General features: G+C 34.8%; 1 pseudogene; it reads right to left on the bottom strand.

Moving 5' to 3' along the window:
- Positions 1-339: 339 nt before the first annotated feature.
- On the bottom strand, positions 340-3,043 carry LOC141649818 (uncharacterized; annotated as a pseudogene).
- Between the last annotated feature and the right edge of the window lie 21,441 nt (positions 3,044-24,484).

Below are 24,484 nucleotides of genomic sequence, written 5' to 3' on the forward strand. Positions count from 1 at the left end.
GTTCCAACGCTCAATTAGTTTAGTTTCTTTCTTTTTTTTTTTTTTTTTTTTTTTTATTATCAAATGGTGATGGACTGGACAACGAACTTGGGCCTAAAATTTGGAGGCCCGGTTCGACCGCCCTGGGCTGCCCTGGGCCTTAGACGCCACTGCTTGCTATGCATTGTGAATTAACCGTCGATCATCTGGAAACGGTCTCACTGTGTTTCGACATAGGGTTATGTTGCATACATTACACAAATTTTCAGGGGCGTCTCAAAAGAATTGTAGGCCCAGTGCGGAAAAACAAAATGAGGCCCTAAAAAGTGAACACACTGTTTATTTTTCAGATGCTTAACACGTAAAAGTACATAAGAAAACTTGGATTACATCATTTATTCATTCAAAACTACGTATATAAAATAATCACTTGAAAAGTAGCCTCCTGCGAGCTTTTCTTGAAGAAAATATATCAATCAGATGCTCATAATCAACCTTCTTCAACAAATCTTTCTCTATGGCTATCAATGCTAATCCATTAAGTCTTTCTTGCAACATTGTGGAGCGTAAATAAGATTTCAACAACTTCAACTTTGAGAAACTCCTTTCCGCAGATGCAACTGTCATAGGTATAGTCAACAAAATTCGATACACAATAAATGCATTAGGGAAATAACATTTAAGTTTCAAAAAATCTAAGATATCAGTGGCTTTCATCTCTTTATCAGGCAAAATATCCTTGAGCAACTTTAACTCCATATAAAGATCATTTCCATTAATATCAAATTGTTCGCCATTAGTAAGAGCCTTTTGAAGATTATTACATTTAGAATTCAAGGTTTCGTTATCTAATGAATGCAAATGACTAGAAGTGAACAAAAATCCAAAAATATTTTGAAACTCTTGATATTGCTCAAATCTTTTATCAAGTGAACCAATAGCCACGATCAACAATATATAAGAAATAATTCACTCTAAATGATTCCTCGGTAGTTTGGGGAACCTCGTCAGATGAGCTAGCTTGATTTTCATCAAAATGTTTTTTCCTTCTAATTACTCGTCTTTTCGGAAATATCGGATCCACATTCAATTCAATGGCAATGTTTTTAGCGACACTTAAAGCATCCAAAAATCCAGATTCTCTATATTCTTCAAAAAACAAAATCAATTTCCTAATATCTTCAATTGCTATATCAAGAACCATATTATGTGATTGTAAACTTTTGCTAACATAATTAACTCTAAACAATATTTCATACCAAATGACCAATGCTACCAAAAACTCAAAATCGCCAAGTTCATTTTTTGCCAAGGATTTAGCTTCACTCCTTATCTTAGAATCATTGTCCGTTTCTCCTACTTGAAGTAAAGCTTCGCGTATCTCCGCAATTTGAAATCTTATAGCTTTAACACTTTCAACACGACTTTCCCAACGAGTAGATGATAAGGGTTTTAGAGTAAGATCGGGTACATTTTCTAACAAAATTTTCCATCTTTTTGTTGAATTTGCAAAAATAGTATATATTCTTTGAATGACTCCGAAAAAATCTTTTGCCTTACCACAACTATTCGCAATATCACATAATGTTAAGTTGAGACTATGAGAACCACAAGGAGTAAAAAATGCTCGACAATTTATATCTAAAAGTTTTTTTTGTACCCCTTGGTGTTTACCTTTCATATTTGAGCCATTATCATAACTTTGTCCTCTCACATTATCAACATCAAGGTCAAGTGATTTGAGCTCATTTAATAAAACATTAAAAAGACCTTGACCAGTAGTATCGTCTACATTCAAAAATCCTAAAAAAGACTCTTGAACACAAATAGAATTAGAAGACACATCAACATATCTCAAAATCAATGACATTTGCTCTTGATGACTAATATCAGGAGTACAATCAAGAATAACAGAAAAATACTTTGCTTCTTTAACATTTTTAATAATTTCAAACCTTAATAATTGAAGCAATAAGAAGTATCAATTCGTTTTGAATATTATGACCAAGATAATGAAAATGAATCTTATCATTAGTTATATGAAGAACATGCTCTTGAATAATAGGGTCAAACTTCGCTAACATTTCAATTAAACCTAAAAAATTACCATTATTTTTTTGATATAATCTTTGTTTTTTACCGCGGAAGGGTAAGTTATGCTTTGCTAGAAATTCCACCACATATATAACTCTTTGCAATAAATTTTTCCAATGATCTTTCTCTTTTTTCATTTTCTTTTTAGCCACTTTATCAATTGTTTTATTCTTTTTAACTCGTTCACGTAAATCATACCAAGCAGTCATATTAGTAATATGTTCAACACCGTTTTCGTGCTCCTTAAGTCTATCACTAAGGTGAGACCAATGCCCAAAACCCTCATTAGCTAATTGACCTCTAGCCGCACCTTTTCTAAATATTTTACAACAAAAACAAAATACTTTATCAAGCTCCTTTGAATATACGAGCCAATCCCTATCACACTTCTCCCCATTTGACAAAACTCTAGTGAACCATGTCGACGAAAATTGTCTAGACCGATAATCCTTGGGACCTTTTTCAAATGATAAATCTCTTTGAGGACCTTTATCGGCTAAAATATCGATCATATTAGTGTCAAGCACATTCCAATTTCTCGGATCAAAAATATCGAACACATTCTCAACATTATCAGCATTTGTATTAAGGACTTCCTCCACATTAACATCATCATTTTTACCATCAAGGACTTCCTCTACAATAACATCGTCATTTTTATTGTTACTATTATCATCATTATTTTCAGTATTATTTTCATTATAATCACCATCATTACTATTATTAGTATCATCCTCATTAACATTATTATCATTAACAATCACATAGTCGTCTTTGGGGGCACAATTTGCAGCATTTTCATTAACAATCACCAAATCATCACCATCAACACAATTTTCAGCCGCAATACTAGTCTCTTTCACAAAAAATTTATCAAGGGCTCCGGTTTGGGATCGAGTTAACTCTTCTATTCGCTTCCTTTTTTACGTTTTTCAGAACCCGAATCAAACTTTCTTATTCTCGGTGGCATGTTAAAAATTGGTAGAATGGAAAGAAACAACCTGATACAGTAGACTTGAAATTGATGTACAAGTGTTCTATGCTCCTCCGTTTGAATCAATTTCCATGAAAAAAAATTCCGAAAGCCGAAAACCTTCAATAAAATACAAACAATTAACCAAATGTTAATGGGGAGCAGTCGAGCAGATCTCGCCATCTCGGTCACATATCCAAAATCCGTCGCGGCGTCGTCATCAATAAATTTTTCAGACATCAGATGGTCTGAATCAGACCCATATAACGAAATAATAATTAAACAAAATAATTATGAATTACAATTTACAAACTAATATTAGAGAAGAATTTATACCTTGTCGGCAACTTGAAACTGATGAACAACGGATGCTTTCTGTCAAAAATAGTAACAGATTGATCTTTAATCCAGTGGTTAATCCGATCGAAGGAAAAATTGGGAGATGAGAATAATTGATTGTAAATTTGTGTCATAATTTTGTGAAGAATCAAGATATATATAATCAGAAATCAGAGATATAATCAGAAATCAGAGATTTTATGAACGTTTGATTGATTATAACGCTTGATTGATTATTTTGGGAATCTGTTGAGTGGAAATCGGGAACGAAATATCAGAATTGGGATTTTGGGAATGAAATAATTGGGAAGGAGATAAATTAGGAAATTGGGGAAGAAAATTAGGAGTGTAGTTGACTCCCGTATGTTCCAACGCTCAATTAGTTTAGTTTCTTTCTTTTTTTTTTTTTTTTTTTTTTTTATTATCAAATGGTGATGGACTGGACAACGAACTTGGGCCTAAAATTTGGAGGCCCGGTTCGACCGCCCTGGGCTGCCCTGGGCCTTAGACGCCACTGCAAATTTTCATATGAGACGGTCTTAGGATACAAATTGACTGTCATGGTTTGATGTCTGGTTAAATTTCAGGGATTGAGAAAATTGAGAATGAGTCAAAGCTCGGAGTTATGATGAGTTTCACTTCCACGTACTAGATACTTGTCAAACATATCCAGAAGGCCCTAACAACAAATACCTTTTACCTTCGTCTCTTACTCGGGCTCAAGGTTTTTGTGCAATAGGTCGCACTTATCCTAGTGTAAATTTCATCGTGAGTTGAATCTTATCCTTGCATAAATCGTTGTATGTAGGTCGTATTAAAGATTTCGTGTAAGTTGCTCATGAGTATTGTTTCTGGTTTACAGATAGCCTGCGTCTTTTCAGTTGGAGAGTCCAATGCTAAATCTTTTGCGTTCTGCTTCCGCGCCACGGCTGCTTAGAATGGCAGCTAGCCTGCCAGGTCGACAATGGTGGACTTAAGAGAGGGATTAAGTTTTAAAGGTTAATTGTTGTCTACTCTTAAGTATCTTATTCGTCTTAACTCTTAACTAGTATGTCTCTGATGTACTAGTAATACTGTATTACAGTATCTTATTGTCCAACTTCTATCGTTTGGAATTTAATTAATATTCACTGACATAATTTAAGATTTTTTGGTCAGTTGTACGGTTGACTTAAGAAATGTCGGATATTAATACATTGTAGATTAATGATCTTTTTGAGATATATGTTACTAAAATCACTAAATCGCTCTTAACAGAAAGTTTCCGGTTTACAGATAGCCTGTTTCCTTTTAGTTTGGAGACTGCCAGTTATTTCACAAGCTTAAGTTAGGTCCGATGCTAAATCTTTTGCCTTCTGCTTCCGTGCCAGGGCTACTCAGAACGGCTGCTAGGCTGGTCGACTATGGCGATTCAGGCATTTTAGGGAAGCATTCGGCGTACATTATATTGCCTTACGACTTCAGAGAATTAATTGATGTCTATTCTTTAGCACGTTATTAGTGTGGACTATGGACCTATTAATCCTAGTATTACCCTGATGTATCGGTAATACTGATACTGATCAGTGTGTAAATAATATCGGTAATTTACTCTGTTAAGAAATGTCAGATTCACTATTTATTATCAACCAGTTAATAAATTTCTGAATAAAAACAACAAACCACCATAATCACAGAATTCTGACCCTGTTAATAAATTTCTGAGTGATATAACCTAAATGTCGAGGCAAAGGGCTGATACCAGTATGCAGAGAAGACTTGCTCGTCTTCCTGGCTTGACAAGCTCATGTGGTGCCTCATATATGTTTCCTGAAAAGAGTACTATAGTCATATCGACGGGCAAAATTATACGGAATAGAAAGGGCGAAATTATGGGTAGGTCCGAGTTGGGTTGGCAGTGGTGTTGGATCGGCTGGATACGGTGGTTTCCAACTCAATATTCATGCTGCCGTTTTATTGTCGCTTATTTATTTTGTTGTTTCTATTAATAATCTCCTTAATAAATAATGAAAAGATGAGATCGTGTCCGGTCTATGTTGGATGCATCCTAGGATGGTTCCCTATGGTGTTTCTGGACAGGCATTTGGTACAGGAGTCATTTGTGTTTAGGTTCGTCTGCAGGTGTGGTTTCTGGGGTTGTTGGTCTCTGGTTTGTCTTGTTCGATTTTCAGGATGTAGGAGTTTTTTCTCCATTAGAGGCAAGTTTGTTTGGCTTGCACTCGTCATTTCCTTTCTACGTCCTTGTGGCGTAAGTACATCTTGTTCTTCTCACTAGTCAAAGCAAATGTCTCAATGGTCTTTGCAAGTCTCGAACCGTGGAGATGCTGCGCATGATGAAGCTTGTGTCCACGTTACCGTACTCCACCAACATGTTGCAGTTACCCGACATCTCATCCCTCGTAGTCTATTAATAAGAGATTGTAATTTTAATTTCAATAATAGCCTTGCATGTAAGGCTATGGATAGCTAGATGTATCTTTATTTACAGCTGCCAAAGATTATCTAAAATTACATTGGGAAATTGAACATCCCTTCAAAGTGAAAGCATGTGTTGATGGCCACCAAGGACATGCTTTTTAAAAGTCATTTTAATCATCCTATTGAAAACAAAACCCATTTCTATTACGAATGTCCCTTAATTGATTCGGTTATCCAAGACCTGAATATTATTAGCTTTAACAACTTTTTGTCAAATTATGATAATATTGCAAGTCAAAGTTTTCTAACGAAATTCAATCATTGCAAAGACTTAATTCCAAAATATGATTTCATTAAAATTATTTTTCTTTCGTAGAAAGCACGGTTTTACAAAAATGACATTATCTTTAATAATGTTCATTTCAATATCAGCAAACTTATTCTTTTATGCGGTAATAGTGTCAAGATTTGGAATGAGATTAGACATAAGGATCTCATCAATCCCGAGAAAGACGAGTCAATTAGAAACGCTACTAGTAAGGAGGACATCTGGTGGGAGAAACCTAGAAACAGTTTTCTAAAGCTCAATTTTGACGGATTAAAAATAAATGGAAAAAAGCTGCCTTAGAATATTTTATAAAAGATTATAATGGTAAAGTTGTTTTGCTAGGAGCAAAAGAGTACGGATCTATTAGTATAATTGTTGACAAAACTCTTGCTTTAAAAAAGACATTTTAGCCACTAAACAATTAGGAATCTCAAAGTTGATTGTTAAAGGTGATAATTTATGTGTTATTAACTAACTTCGTAGTACTCCTTGGAAAATTTCTAATATTATCAAAGATGTGAAATTATCACTTCATCGATTCGATGAAGTGATAATTAAACATAACTTTCGTGAAGACAACAAGGTTGTTGACTTCATGGCTTCTATTGGACATTCGTGTCCAACTCTTTCGAGGTAGTTTGAAAATCGGTGACTTCAACTTACCTCTCTCATTCGAAATGATAAGATAGGGTGGTCATACCTTAGAACATCAACCTAATTAGTAATTTCCTTACCCTTAAAAAAAATGGTATTTCAAAACTCGATTAGACAAAGATGGGAAAGTGTACATGTAGTGGGCCGTTATTTTCGGCCCAACAACTAATATGGATGTATCCCTTATTCCCTAACCAAATCACTTAATGAGTAACCTCCCACATTAATGACGCACTCCATTTAAAAAGAGAGAAGGCATTTGGGAAGGTAAAATCCAACCAATGCCCATGCTCTAAATTACATTTTCACGGACAAATTAGATTTCCAAAATTGATTCTAAAACTTTTTCTACCTTAAACTTGTGTTATTACGTATTTACTCGAGACGCTTGCTCATAGACATCTTGATACCGTGTTAAAATTAGTATAATAAATTACTCCCCTTGTCCAAGACATTTGTTTACTTATTCTGTTTTGAGTGTCTCGCCCATTTGTTTACCTTTCTATTTTGAAATGCTCTCAAAAACTAATTTTATCATCCACATCAACTTCCGTCCCCTTGTAATTCAATAATAATACAAACCAAACCAGTATTCCATTATCGGTTGCAGCTTCCATTATACTCCGTATGTAAGTATGTAACAACTAACAAGGGAGTAGTGTGTATTGTTGTCGACCAAAGACATCGATGAATACCAAGGCTGAAACAAACAAGCTATTGCAGCTTCCCGAGCTTCTCTACAGATAAATTACAGCAGAACTTATTTATACAAAATCTAAAAGTTCAGACTCACTTTAGAAATATCTATTTCCAATTTTCCATATGGTGTCGACAATTCAACGCAATTCTAATTGAGGGCAGGGCCGTCTTTGGACCCGTGCGGGCCGTGCGGCTGCACAGGGCCCCCAATTTTTTGGGTTAGAAATCAAAGTAAAAGAAAGAATAAATAAATGCAATACATTAAATATTCAATGAATGATAGTGTCTTGGTGGTTAGTAATTGACTTTCTATACATAGGTCTCAGGTTCAAGGCTTGTTGGTAGCTACATTTATGGACTTCTTTATCCTTCTTTTTTAAAATTCTATTTCTTAAAATGTTATATAGGGCCCCATATCTAGAGTTCGCACAGGGGCCCCCAAAACCTCGAGACGGCCCTGATTGAGGGACGTCCAAAGACATATTTCTGTAGGTTAATGCAAGAGTAAGCCTTTTATAAGAGTCCTTGCGACATTGGGATAATGTTGTTGACCGCCTCCAATAACAAACAGCTACTCAGCTACATGAGGGTAAATATTTCCGCCGAGAAACTCCAATGCAGATAACATGTTCCCACATTCTGAAATAGGCCTTAAATAATTAATAACAAATACTCTAGTACATACTACATAGAGTATTACAGTATTACAAATAGTACATACTACATAATGTGATGAAAAACAACCAACCACCATAATTAAAGAAATCTGGCCTTGTTAATAAATTTCAGAGTGATATAGCCCAAATGTCGAGGAAAAGGGCCGGCACCAGTATGCAGAGAATACTTGCTCATCTTCCTGGCCTGACAAGCTCCTGTGCTGTAAAGTCGTTGCTGCAAACATGCATGTTTCGGAATTGGCATAGATGCGCTCCTCGTAGGCCTCGCATACGTATACTGAAAAGAGATCCAGTCATATAAACGGCCAAAATTATTGAAAACACCAATCAGATTGTCGAAAATTACATACCCTACATCCAAAAAAAAAACACTGGAACTCTAAATTCAACATTTTTCAAGCAAATAATTTCACTAATCTTGTCATGCATGCAAGTCTTTCATACTCAAAGCCCAATTCTGTTAACCATGCTAATTATCACAGTAATCTGATCATACATGTATCGTACTATTATTCAGCTGACATATTCATGCCAATCATGCGAATTACTCCACTTATTTTATCATGGATGAAAATTTTCTGACGTTTCTGTACTCGAAATTTTAGTTTGCTTCTAGTCTCAAATGTAAAAGGGGTAAGATAGACATGGAATGGCCAAGAGAGTATTAAACAACATAATGCTAGAGAACAATATATAATTAGATCATGTCTGAAGAGTATCGACTAAAGACAACTACATTCCAATCTAATGTTTCAACTATTTAAAAAGCACACAACCTGTCTAGAGTTGACATTTTTGGCCAAGACACCAACAGGTGACGGAGTTATAAAGGTTTTGGAGGCTACCGATCTGTGACCATATTCTGAACAATATTAGCCATATACAGCGAGATTCGAACACAAAAGCCGACACAGCGAACGTAACCAAAATCGAGAATCAATTATATACATACACTGTCCTACAGGGGTCCTTGATAAACCTTCCAAGATATAACTCGACTTACAATATTATCATTTGAGGGATGTATAGCATAAATTAAACTTAAGCACCCATACTATGGGACATGTTATTAGCCAAGTTCAAGAAGATAATGCACATTCACCTGTATCAAATGGAGCTATAACCTTCTCACGAGCAATCAAAAGCAGAGCTGTAAACTGCCTCAACCCTCCATTCTTTAAAATAGTCCAGGCAATATCATTGATTGAATCAGTGTATTTAACAAGGACACGTAAAGAATCCAAGATTGGCTTCTACATATCCAGTAAAATACACAAAACAAGTGAGGTATTTCATATAGTATAACAAGTAAATAGTGAAAAACACGGGAATCGCAACAATACAGGCACGCATAGCCACAACAAATAAGCATCGGGATCAAGATTTCATGTATGACGTGAGTACTCATAGGCTATAGTTACATAAAACCGCATGCCACTAATATATAAGCCTAGGATTTAAGATTTCATGTAAAAACTAATAGCTAAAACAATGTTGGACCGTTTTGGGCATTAATACGAGTTCTGCGACCATAATTTGAGAGGGTTACACCTCATTTAATGCGCAACACCGCAATGACCAATATCAAGGAGAGGTCACAGACCAAAATCTAATACCATGCTAATCTAATACCATGCTCTCGAGTGACATTAACAGCTAATAGAGAAGTCTTATGTCTATATTAAACATTTTAAACTAATTTCTAAACTATTTGTTCACTTAAGGAAACACAAAAGCAGAAAAGAAGCAAATAGGCCAAAGGAACAATAAAGCTAGCCAGTTACGAACCATTTCCCAGTGGCAGAGTAGAAAGACAAGTTTGAGGAGCGGAGTGCCTCTATACAAAAGGACTAGGTGTTTCATTACACTACAAAAAGTTGGCAAAAACACAGAAAATAAGCAGCACACTCAAAATTGAGTGACCTAAACAAGAGCTAACAATTATAATTGCTAAGGAAACCACAACACCTTAAATTAATTAGAACAAAATGAATTGGAAGCCCATGCACCAAACCAATGGTGCAACTGACATTCGCGAGACAAGCACCACCACACTTAGTGAGCATTAGGTTAATAATAACTTCGGGGTCAGGGCAGCTATGAGCAACATAGGCAAGTGCAGTCATGCCACTATCAGGCAGTTTTCCGGTATTAAATGTAGGATGTATATTGCAGACTTCTCCGCGGATCAAGGCAATCAAACACTTTTGCGCACCCGATTCTACACACTCCTCCACCAAAGAGTTGATTATCTTGAGATCAGTAGGCTGATCTCGGAGCAAATGCACAAGACGAGCCTTGTCGTCTGATTCAAGGATTTCCTCAAGCCTTGTGTGTGGTTTATATTTATATTACACATAACAAACAAACTGAACAAAACAAAACAAACTAAAAGGCAGTGCACAAAATAGGCAAGGTTATATTAGTTCTTATATACTTGAAGACAATTTCCATAACTTCTAACTTCCTTCAACAAAATAAAACCACACCTACTATTTGTGTGTGGTTTATATTTATATTTGCGGGGTAAAGGGAGGTCGGATGTACACAACCTTACCCTTGTGTTAGCACGAAGAGGCGGTTTTCGAATGACCAATAATGAAAATTGCGTCGTGAACTACATTGAAGGACTCCTACTTCAGAAAGAAGTACATCCACTTTAGTGAGCCATTTTGATTTTGATTTATTCCATCGTAAATCCAGAACCAAAGAGTTATGAGCTTTGGCTCCACCAGATATACATTTATATACATTTCACAGCAAAAGATAAATACCAGAGTTATGAGACAAATACCATACAAATTTGAGAAGGGAGACAGGTAAAACAATCAACCTTTATATACATTTCACAGCAAAAGATTGCTTCTTTCACTTTTACATGGCTCAAGAGTAAAAAAATTCTCAGCAAAGATTGCTTGCTTACGACAAATTCATGCTAAACAACAAAAACTAATATTTTTTTTTTAATTAAGAAATCTTGGAGACAAATAACATAGCAACTTTAACCAAGTTAATACGGCGTAATAAAAGCTCACCAAATTGTTTGCATAACTAACACAAATATTGGTCAAGAGTCAAGATGGCAATCACAAACGATTTAAATAAGGAAAAACTAAAAGGAGGGTTGCGGGAGGTCTTAACTTAGAAGACGATGTTAATCAAGACGGCTAAATACAATTATACAAAAAACCCTTTTCATACTTACAAAGATTGATCCTTCACCCTTCAATTTGGCTTGGATTAGAAAATGACAAACTTTTAACATCAATAAAAATAGATGAAATAAAAAATTTACTGATGTAAAAAATGGAACATGAATCTTAGTTCACATGAATCATGGTAATGATATATGCTAAAAATTCCTTTCGAGCAAATTCAAGGTACGGCTTGCTTAATACCGTCTTAAGTTAAGGACCTGTCACAACAAGTCACAACCCTCCTTTCATTTAATTATTGTAGTGTCGTCTTGTCTTGACTTAAAACGGTCTTACCCAAGGATTTGTAGAGGGAAAAAACATTTATTCGCAGCAAAGATTGATCGTTCACTCTTCAATTTGGCTTGGAGTAGAAAAAGACACAAACTTTTCACATCACATAAACAAAATAGATGGAAAAAAAAGGAGCTTGAATCTCTAACACATGAATTATTAGTGAAAAGTAAAATTGTGATGCAAATTTATGCGAAAGACTTAAAACTCTTCACATGGGATCGATAGAAGGTAAGAGCATGTACATTGAAGAGTATGTTACCATCCTCTTATTTCTACTCTCTCCTTCTATCTTTTTGACACATCACATTCTCTTTCATCCAACTCATTTTCCAGTATCTACATCCTCCTCCTCTTCTTCTATTTTTTTTCCCACATCAAAGAGGATCCTCTCTAGTTCCTTTTTCATATTTTAATTATTTTTTTTATTGAAAATTAAATAAAATAATGTTGACATGCATTATTTCTATAGGAGGATGGGCACAAAAGCCTAGGTTGTACTTCCTCTAAAAATAGAGGAAGTCTTCCTCTTCCTCCTTCAAAGAGGATGATTAATATTAGTTCCACATTGAAGAGGACATCCTCTTAACACCCTCTTTCATCTAAGAGGATGTTGAATCCTCTTCAATGTGGATACTCTAAGAAAAATGAAAATTATGATATAAAATTATGGTAATACCTGTTCGGCCGAGGTTGCGACTACAGACAAACCAGGGAAAAGGGTAACCCTTGAAACTAGAAAGTGATGGGAATTGAGAAGAACAATTTTTTATTCACAAATTCTTGTTTACATCCGTTATTATTTACAACGGAGGTATAAATCCAACCCAACCAACACCTTTTTTCGGGGTGATAGGGTGATACACTCCTCCGTTATAATTTACAACGGTTATAAGCAAGACTCACTGTTTTTTATTTTGAGATAAATAGGTTAAAAGGGTGGATATATTACCTTTATTTTTGGGACTTGCTAAATCCGCACGCCAATTTATTTAATTCCGCATATTTTTTCCCATTATTCCGTATATATCCCATTTTTGTATAGGATGTAGTAAATTAGTGTGTAGAAAATAGCAATTACGTTATTGTGACACCCTCATACTCCAAGTGCCTTACCAGGACCACTCAGGTATAAAGATGTCACCATCTCGGTTTCCCGAGGCAATGATAATCATAAGACAATAACGAAACAACATTTAAATAGTATAAGTTTAGTGAATACAATCCAAAACCAACTGATAGAAATACGGTTACATGTTCTTAAACCAAAAGTCTAACAAGTAATCAAAATGTCTGACAAACTACTCAAACTACAGCGGAAGACTCTATAATCTTGTGGCGACACATCCCAGCTAGCCCATATGCCTCGACTCATACCTGCTCAACAACTGCTCACCATCCCCGAATGGATCACCACAGTTTTTCAAAACAAAGACGGGGTCAGTACTAATCACACAATCATTTATACAATCACTATAATACAGAAACCAACATATCTCAACCGTCACATAACCCAACCTCCACAATCACTCCTCATTACTGACTACACACTAAAGTGTGTAGTCCTGCCAGAGTACCCATCGCAACATATTACTCCACTCCGCCAGTGGGGGACCGCAGTCGTTCCCACCTAAGTCCCGCTCATACCATAGAGCGAACAACCCAAATCCATTAATGTGCACATCCCTTCTGTGGCGGGTTCCACAGAAGGCGAATAATAGGCGTGAAGCCACTCCCGCAAGTGACCCCACTCAGCCAGGGACGCACCCCGAAAACCACAGACAGATACAATTAATTACAACTATCAATAGTAACCAATTCCAACAACCATCACAATACAAATACGATATTATACAACAATCACAACCAACAACCAACACATTATGTGACTAATACTGAGTAGGGAAACCCTACCTGAAATGTAACACACGCAGACGATCTCAACAGCTGTATCAAAAAGCCTCCTCTACGAGTCCTCCTCCTAACATATCATCACATAATCACTAAACATACAAAAACTAACACAAATTCCCAAACCCCCAAATTAGGGTTTAACCAAACTTGACGAAATACTATAAAATTAGTACATAGATCTTACCCTCGACGCAAGGATCACAAGGATGTAAAGAACGGTGAAATCCGACCTCAAAAGCTCCGGGATTTGTCAATAACACAGATGAATGCGAAGAACGTAACTTGAATCTCTTTTCAATGTAATTAGGTTTGTAAAATTGTATTATGAAGATGACGGAAGAATTTAAATACTAATCCGTGTTATTAACAAAACCCGACAAAACATCACCCGTAAACCGAGCTACTCGATCGAGTAGCTGACGTACTCGATCGAGTGCCACTTACTCGATCGAGTACCGTGGTGCTCGATCGAGTACACTACGCATGTAACACTTGTTTTAATAACCAAAACACCCTTACTTGACAGAGTAAGGTCCACTCGATAGAGTACCCAGAGACTCATAAAACCGTGGTATTACAGTCTTCCCTCCTTAAAAAGAACTTTGTCCCCGAAGTTCAAACCACAACAAAACAAAACATACTACCACACTCCCGACACAACAACCAAAACAAAACTCAGCATAAAAACATGCTACCAACCAAACTCAACTCGACTCAAACCACCACTAAGTATACCGACACAACACAAAAAGGTGTAAAAACTATGTAAAAACTCTTTGCGATCATCTCCTATCCCCCTAAAAGAAACAAGGTTACGTCCCCGTAACCATACATACCTGATCAAAAAGGAAAGGGTAACGCTCTCTCATGGCCTCATCTGCCTCCCATGTAGCTTCCTCAACCTCATGATTTGACCAAAGGATCTTAAGCAAAACTGTCTCACCACTCCTAGTCTTCCTAACCTTCCGGTCAAGAATCTGCTTAGGCACCTCAAGATAAGACAAGGACTCATCTAGCTCTATGCTCTCTGCCTCTAACACATGTGACGGATCACTCACATACTTGCGCAGCTGAGATACATGAAACACGTTATGTACCCTATCCAAAGAAGATGGTAAAGCCAAACGGTAAGCAACCTCTCCAACCCGGTCTAGGATCTCATATGGCCCTATGAACTTCTGACTCAGCTTGCCTTTCTTTCCAAATCTCATAACCCCACGCATAGGAGACACTTTCAGAAGAACCTTGTCCTCAACCTGAAACTCGATATCCCGGCGATGTAGATCTGCATAACTCTTTTGCCTATCCTGAGATGCTCTCATCCTCTCTCTGATCATCTTTATCTGCTCAACCATCTCATGTACCATCTCTGGTCCTAAAACCACTGCCTCGGCACTGTCGTCCCAACAAATCGGACTCCTACATCTCCTCCCATATAAGGCCTCAAATGGCGCCATGTCAATACTAGTGTGATAGCTGTTGTTGTAAGAAAATTCAATCAAATCCAACCTCTGTTCCCAGCTACCACCAAAATCCATCACACAAGCTCGTAACACATCCTCAAGAGTTTTGATTGTTCTCTCAGTCTGACCGTCTGTCGCAGGATGAAATGTTGTACTCATCTTCAATGTGGTTCCCAAAAATTCCTGCAACTCTTTCCAAAACCTTGAGATAAACCTCGCATCTCTGTCAGATACTATGTCTTTAGGCACCCTATGTAACCTCAACACATGCTTCCGATAAGCCATAGCTAATTGTGCCTTAGTCCATATATCTTTCATTGGCACAAAATGAGCTGACTTGGTCAGTCGATCCACTATAACTCATATCATGTTGTTACCCTGTTGGCTCTTTGGCAAACCCACGATAAAATCCATAGAAATGGATTCCCACTTCCACTCAGGTACCTCAAGAGACTGAATCTTACCTTGTGGTCATCGTTGTTCCCCTTTAACTCTCTGGCATGTCAAACAACGGGCCACAAACTCAGCTGTTTCTTTCTTCATCCCAGGCCACCAGAACGTCTTCTTTAAATCCTTGTACAGCTTGTCACCACCTGGATGTACCGAATATGGTGTACAATGTGCCTCTGTCATGATTGTCTTTTTCAGCTCCTCATCATTAGGGACACACCACCTCCCATCAAACCTCAAACTGCCGTCTGTATGAATAGAGAATCTAGACACTGTCCCTTTCTCTACTCCAGCTCTCCACTCTACCATCTTAGGATCCAACACCTGTTTACCTCGAATATCATCATATAGATCAGGCTGCACTGTCAAATCTCCCATGGCATCCCCTCTCTGCATCATGTGTATTCCAAACCTCCCAACCTCATCTCTCAACCTCACCAAAGATATAGCTGTGCACAAAGAATGTGCACAAAGATTTGTGTTTTATTTGGTATTGTTTAAATAACTTTTATTGATGTCAATTTGTATTTCTCACCTTGATTTATTTTAGCAGATGGAATGGTACAATTTTCTTATTATTGCAAAGCTGGATTGTGCAGTTAATTACGTTATACATAAGGTATGTTCTACGAGTTTTGTTTGTGTAATTTATATAAGCTTATTGTAAAATGCACAGTTTTTTGTAATTTATCCACTAATATTGCTTTGTGGTAGATTTATTTTATACTATCTTTATGTAAACCCTCTTACAAGATTAATTGAATTATCGTTAAATGTATGTTTGTTTCTTATTCCATTTTTGTAGGTGATGCTTCCTTTGTCTTCTCATAATATTAACATAGTGTGTTAAAAAAACTACATGGAAAATGTGTAGGTAACAGAAGGATTTAATTGAACAAAAACTTGATATCCGTCCTTGAACCATGTTTTAATGATATTAAAATTTATTTGGTACGTAATTGTCTCACTTGATATAAAAACCAAACATTTTTAGTTTTTAATTCGAATTTAGAGGATCTTAGTAATTTTTTTTTTTATAACTCTGTTTTTGTAAAAAAAAAAAAAAAAAATACAATATAGTTAAAAGGCTACTTAAAACATCTAATTTTAATTCACATATCATTTTTATAGTATTGGTTAATATTAAGGCTACATCAGACTTATTTATTAAAATTCTTCATAAAATTTACTAATATTTTTTTATGGAAATCATAATACCGATCATGATTTAAATTATAAAAATGAATTAACAATTTACTCTCATCATTTAAATCGTACAATTTATCCATCTAACTCTTCATTAACCATAGAGATAGTAGTTAAAAGGTCTTATATGTAGTAAATAAAAAGTCTAATAATTTGGATTATAAAGTTACTAATAATATTTTTTAGTGGAAACCATAAGATCATGTACTAAATTACAAAAATAAATTAAGAATTTACTCTCATTATTAAAATTTAAATCGTAAAATTTATCCATATAATTCCTCATTAGTAATAAAGATAGTAGCTAAAAGGTCTTATATGTGGTAAATGAAAAATCCAATACATCTTGTATTATAAAGCTTCACAATTTCTCATATTGTTACTTTTGATTTATTTCAAAATCATCTTAAATATTGTAATTAGCACACTTACGAAAAAAGTGAAAAATAAGGTGTATATGTGCATGTGATTCAAACGTTCATAGTCTTCTTAAAAGTACTCCATATTTCTATCTTTTAAGATTTTAAAATTTTAAACGTTAAATAAGCTGTATAGTTAGTTTTGTAATTAAGATGATGCTTATTTAATTTTAATTTTAATTTTAATTTTAACTATCTCAATTTGCAGATTATTGATTGTGATGAGGCTATTAAAAATTGGAGATTACATGTTTGGATCTAAATGTGAAAAACGAAAACATATTTTTTACTCTTTTAGTTGGCTTACAAAGTATCACCATTCATCATCGGCGTAATTCTCTATTTTACATGTATATTTTTGATAAAAAGTATAGATTTTGAGGAAAAATTAAATTAATAGTATCCATTTAACTTTCTTAAAAAAAACCTATCAGATATGTAACCGCGATCTTGAAGTGTTTTGTTTATCGACCTAACGACGCAGCCGTTTTTAGTTTAATTATTTATGACGTACATCATAAATATATAAAAATAACAAATTTGTAAAAAATTTAAACAAACATTTATAGTTATAAAATTAGCTACATTAAATTGTTGACTACAAAATATTCATGAATAATATTAACATGTATTAAAATATATGGAAATAAAATTCAAATTAAAACTTCTATCTATATTACTATGATCATGAAAAATAATGTAAAAGAAGTAAATATTTACAAATGTTTGGTTTATAGCTTATTCACGATTAAAAAAATATTTTATATTTTAGTTAAAGATAGACGTCAATAAAAGCAAATAAATGGAACAAATATAACAAGTCCGCGATTTTTGCGGGTACAAAACTAGTATAATATAAAAAGGCAAGCCTAAATATTAGCTTTCAACATTCACCTTTAAGACTATTAGAGCATGACACATCATCATTATTATTTAAAAAAATTGAAAAAATCATAACATTAAACACTAATTAAATCACAATAAATATTAGTATTTGTTTTTTATTTGTTAAGAAAAATTAAACATAAAATTAAAGCCAATATATCTCATATTAAACACAAATATAATTCTCACCATAATCTTTCAAAATAATGCTAACAATTCAATCTACCTTAAATTATTGTTCACAAATAAAAATATAAAAAATCTATTTTGAATTTTTTTTAGGTTGAATTAATTACATAGCTAAACAAAATTGAAGACAATAACAATAATAACAATAATCGTGAGAAAACACTAATAAACGTAACAATATTCGTGGCAAAATATTAATAATCCACGGCAAACATTTAGTAAATTGTAGAAAATATATATTGATAATATATTGACAATATATTATGGTAGTATAAGTATAGACTGATAAAAAAAAATTCTTACGAATCCTTTTTGTCAATAGGGCTCAGTGCGACCGCAAATCCGGGATTGTATAACACCACCAACGTGACAATACAGATAACCCCGTGAATTTTACGGGTAATAGAACTAGTTTCCCATAATTACTCTTACAAATAAAAAAACCCACCAAAAATTTCACAGTAAAACAACGAATTTTACCCTTAAGCAAAATAAAAAACTGAAGTTGCAACTTAATAAATAAGGAGGATTAACCTTGCGATTTAACTAACACTACCGATCCAGGGCCACCTCCGCGTCTGTGGGATCCGCCGTAGTAGGTAGGAAAGGAGTTGTTTGTAGTCCGGTGATAATTTAGGTTCTAATTTTTTGAGATAATTACACATAGATACTGTGAATGACATTTTTTTTTTTTAGATTGAAGAACAACTTTTTTTTTTGGAGGAGAAAATTTGATTACTGAGGAAGAAGAGGAGAGAGAGAGAGAGAAGTGAGTTTTTTTGGTGCGTAGTAAAGTGAGGTAGTGTGTGTGCTCATCCTCCAAATTATTTGTCGGAATATGGACCACTTTAAAATTCAAAACATTAATTTTTTTTATTACATTCTCCAAATTATACCAATTTGGTGATTAAACATACTCCGTATTTAATTAGCTTTAATTTGTGTTAATTAAATATCCTGACTTGATCTCGTCTAAAATAATTTGACACTAAATTAGTGTAAACAATTACTTGAAGATAAAAATACGCATTTTCAAAACATGGATATGTAATAAGATAAGTTAAGAGGGTGTTTATGTAAAATTGTGAGGTGGTTTTACTTTACCCTAATTTAGTGTAAAATCGTCTTAAATAAAAATTATTGAATAAATTGTGGATATGTTTGATATAATGTATAATAATGGTGTTAAGTCTACTAATTCATGACAAATTCTTATTTAAGATAGACATATTCGTCTTAAACTTAATATAAATAAACAGTAAGTCTTACTTAAAACAGTAACTATCTGTCTTAAGATTAAAACTGGTGAAATACTACCACATAAATGTAACACCCCCAAACTCCAAGTGCCTTACCAGAACCACTTAAGGCATGGAAGTGCTACCATCTCGGTTACCCGAGGCAATGATAATCAAATGACAATGAAGAAACATAATTTAAATAACAATATAGTTTAAAGTGATTACATGATCAAAACCAAAACTGTAAAACTGAATAACAAGATTCTCAGACGGTCTATTGCTAAAACTATCAAAGCTATAAAACATCGTCTGACATAGCGGAAGACTTCTAACTGCCACGTGATGACTCATCCCAGCTATCCCATACGCGTCATATGATACCTGCTCAATAACTGCTCACCACCCCCGAATGGATCACCAGAGTTTTCAAAACATTTAAACGGGGTCAGTACTAATTACACAAAAACAATGCCACAATGAAACAAGTACACAAACTGTTCGTTCGTTTAATTTTCTTAGTGTATCCAAATTTAAAATTTCTTAAATTGATTAATGCTAAAGTTTAGCTTATTAACTTTATTGTTGGGTATAATATATAATGAAAATTTAATTAAACTATTAGAAAAAATTCCCAAAAATTAACGAAAACTGAAAAAAAAAAAAGTAATATAGAACGATTATCGGTTAACCGGTAACCGAACCGCTAATAACCGTTTAAAGTGGTTAACCGAACCGTTTATAACCGTTTCTAACGGTGCGGTTTAGGTTCGGAGTTTTGCCGAACCGAATCGTGTGCGAACCGAATTAAATTAGAGGTTCGGTGAACCGAACCGCGAATGAACACCCCTACTCCCAGCCCTCTCATAAGCTTCCTTAACATCGGTAAGGACTCCCACGGGTAACTTATCCATTATCTTGGGGGTCAACCCCTTCTCAAACCTCAGAGCTAGGTTCTCCTCACTCAATCCCATATCATCAGCATACCTAGACTTCTCATTAAACTGCTTGTAGTACTCAGCTACAGACATCTCAGAGGTCATCTTGAACCCATCAAACTCCTCCCTCAACTTACTCCTCACATGCTCCGGCACGAACTCCCTCTTCATAGCTTTCCTAAACTCTTCCCAAGGAATAGCAGGCAGCCCCTGCTTCTCATACATCTCTCTAGCACTCACTTTCACCTTATCCCACCACTCTCCTGCTGCCTCTCTCAAGTAGAACGCAGCTTGTTCTACCCTCATCTCATCCGGACAATGCACCAAGTCCAAAATGTTCTCCATCTCACGATGCCAATTGTCAAGAAGAATTGCCTCCCCGGTTCCCTTATACTTTTTCGGGTTAAACCTCGCTATGTAGAGACTGATCTTAGAGTGATCAACCTCCTTATCTTTCCCCACTCTCTTTAGGGCCTCGGTAAGAGCATCTTGATGCTCCAACATCTTAACTATATCGTCAACGTTCATGCTCTCAGCTCTCGCATACAAAGCGGTTTTCTTTGGCGGCATCTTGAAACTATATAAGAAAAGGTAGATATAAACATACATACCATAACCCAAAACACGAAAACAACCTGCCCAGAACCCACTCGATCGAGTGCCAAAACCTACTCGATCGAGTGGAGGCTACTCGATCGAGTGCCCAACATACTCGATCGAGTGCCCCGACTCCAGACCCCAAATAGTCCTTCTGATCTCTAACATACTCGACCGAGCTGACAAGCCACTCGATCGAGTGCCCTCTACTCGATCGAGTGCCCTTATGTACTCAATCGAGTACCCAAAAACACGCTTCTGATCATAAAAACGTCAAACTGACCACTCGATCGAGCACCTCACCTACTACTCGATCGAGTGCCCCCCACTCGATCGAGTCATGCAGACTTGTGAATTCTAACCGCATGTTATCTCACTTCCCAATCTTACATATATTACCACACTTTCAATGCTATCATAAATACTCATGTTTTCTAACAATTCTATACACAATCAACGAACAATTCTACTCATGTTATCAAAATGCCACGTTATAAACAACCAATATGCCTTTCATTCAATTCACATATAAAACACATATCTTCTCTTTTAACCATACTTTCAATTCTCCACTTCCAACATCCAACAGTTCACAACACATACCGTTATGCACACATTTGAACCAACAGACAACACATACGACCTTGACACATACCCCCCATGTGACCGGTTCAAAATTGTAGAGCGAGTTCGCGACTTTAGGACGTGTCCCAAGCCTTTGCATTAGCTTCTACAACTTTTACCCCGGGTTCATTTTAATTGACTCCCTATGTTCATTAGATTCATTAATTACAGGTTTCAGGATCGTCGCTCTGATACCACTTTGTGACACCCCCATACATCAAATGCCTTACCAGGACCACTCAGGTATAAAGATGTCACCATCTCGGTTTCCCGAGTCAATGATAATCATAAGACAATAACGAATGAAACAACATTTAAATAGTATAAGTTTAGTGAATACAATCCAAAACCAACTGATAAAAATACGGTTACATGTTCTTAAACCAAAAGTCTAACAAGTAATCAAAATGTCTGACAAACTACTCAAACTACAGCGGAAGACTCTATCATCTTGTGGCGACACATCCCAGCTAGCCCATATGCCTCGACTCATACCTGCTCAACAACTGCTCACCATCCCCGAATGGATCACCACAATTTTTCAAAACAAAGACGGGGTCAGTACTAATCACACAATCATTTATACAATCACTATAAGACAGAAACCAACATTTCTCAACCGTCACATAACCCAACCTCCACAATCACTCCTCATCACTGACTACATACTAAAGTGTGTAGTCCTGCCAGAGTAACCATCACAACAGGTTACTCCACTCCGCCAGTGGGGGACTGTAGCCGTTCACACCTAAGCCCCGCTCATACCATAGAGCGAACAACCCAAATCCATTAATGTGCACATCCCTTCTGTGGCGGGTTCCACAGAAGGAGAATAATGGGCGTGAAGCCACTCCCGCAAGTGACCCCACTCAGTCATGGATGCACCCCGAAAACCACAGACAGATACAATTAATTACAACTATCAATAGTAACCAATTCCAACAACCATCACAATACGAATACGATATTATACAACAATCACAACCAACAACCAACACATTATGTGACTAATACTGAGTAGGGAAACCCTATCTGGAATGTAACACACGCAGACGATCTCAACAGCTGTATCAAAAAGCCTCCTCTACGAATCCTCCTCCTAACACATCATCACATAATCACTAAACATACAAAAACTAACACAAATCCCCAAACCCCCAAATTAGGGTTTAACCAAACTTGCCGAAATACTATAAAATTAGTATTTAGATCTTACCCTCGATGCAAGGATCACAAGGATGTAAAGAACGGTGAAATCCGACCTCAAAAGCTCCGGGATTTGTCAATAACACGGATGAATGCGAAGAACGTAACTTGAATTTCTTTTCAATGTAATTAGGTTTGTAAAAGTGTATTATGAAGATGACGGAAGGATTTAAATACTAATCCGTGTTATTAACAAAACCCGACAAAATATCACCCGTAAACCGAGCTACTCGATCGAGTAGCTGACGTACTCGATCGAGAGCCACTTACTCGATCGAGTACCCATGGTGCTCGATCGAGTACCCTACAGACAGAACACTGTTTTAAAAACCAAAACAGCCTTACTTGACAGAGTAAGGTCTACTCGATAGAGTACCCAGAGACTCATAAAAGCGTGGTATTACAGTTATTTTTAGGTAAAATTAATGGGAGGGAATAATAATCTCGCATTTATCCATCTTTTCAAAATAATCTCATCTTTAAATAAGGTCATGTTCTTTTGGATTTAGGCCCTGCTCTTTTGGACTTAATTTCAGTTCTAATAAGTTGATTGATTCGATTGATTCACTCTATTAAGTTGATTCGATTGATTCGATTGATTAGCTCCATTCGATTCGGGATTGATTCGATTCGATTGATTCGATTCGATTCGATTGAGATCGATTCGATTGATTGATTCAGAGTAGTTTATTTCAACATTAATATTATAATTCTTATTTTATATTCTTATCATTAGTCTTATATTAATTTATTTACTATTGTTATTATTTTATTAAAATTTATTTTTAATATTTATTATATTACTATTACTATTTATTATATTATATTATATTTATTATTATATTATTATGATTATTGGCAATATTAGGGTATTAATATTTATTATTATTATTATTATTATTATTATTATTACTATAATTTTATTTATTATTTTATTAATATAATCATTTTAATATTATTAATTATTATATTACATCTATTATTATTATTATTATTTATATTAATTATTAGTATTATTATACTTATCATATTTTTTTAGTTATTATTATTAATATATTATATTATTTATATTACTAATATATTATTATTATATTTATTATTATATTACTATTTTATTTTTTATATTACTTATTAGATTATTATTATATTTTATTAATATTTTATTATTATTAATAATAATAATGAATAATATTATTATAACATTTATTATTATTGGTATTATGGTTTTATTATTATTATTATTATTATTATTATTAATATTATTATTATTATTATTATTATTATTATTATTATTATTATTATTATTATTATTATTATTATTATTATTATTATTATTATTATTATTATTATTATTATTATTATTATTATTATTATTTCAGTTCAGTTCAGTTCAGCTCTATTAAGTTCAGTTCAGTTTAGTTCAGCTCCATTAAGTTCAGTTCAATTCAGTTCAGACAATTTCAGTCCAAAAGAACGGGGCCTTAAAGTCACTTAATTTAAGTTCACTTCAGATCCTATAAGTTCAGTTCAGTTCAGAGATCCTATAAGTTCATTTCAATTCAGATCTTATAAGTTTAGTTCAGTTCAAATCTTATAACTATAATTTCATTTCAGTTCAGATCTTATAAGTTCAGTTCAGTTCAGATCTTATAAGTTCAGTTTAGATCCTATAAGTTCAGTTCAGTTCAGATTTTATAAGTTCAGTT

Source organism: Silene latifolia, chromosome 3 (assembly GCF_048544455.1).
Source record: "Silene latifolia isolate original U9 population chromosome 3, ASM4854445v1, whole genome shotgun sequence".
In the NCBI taxonomy this organism is placed as follows: domain Eukaryota; kingdom Viridiplantae; phylum Streptophyta; class Magnoliopsida; order Caryophyllales; family Caryophyllaceae; genus Silene; species Silene latifolia.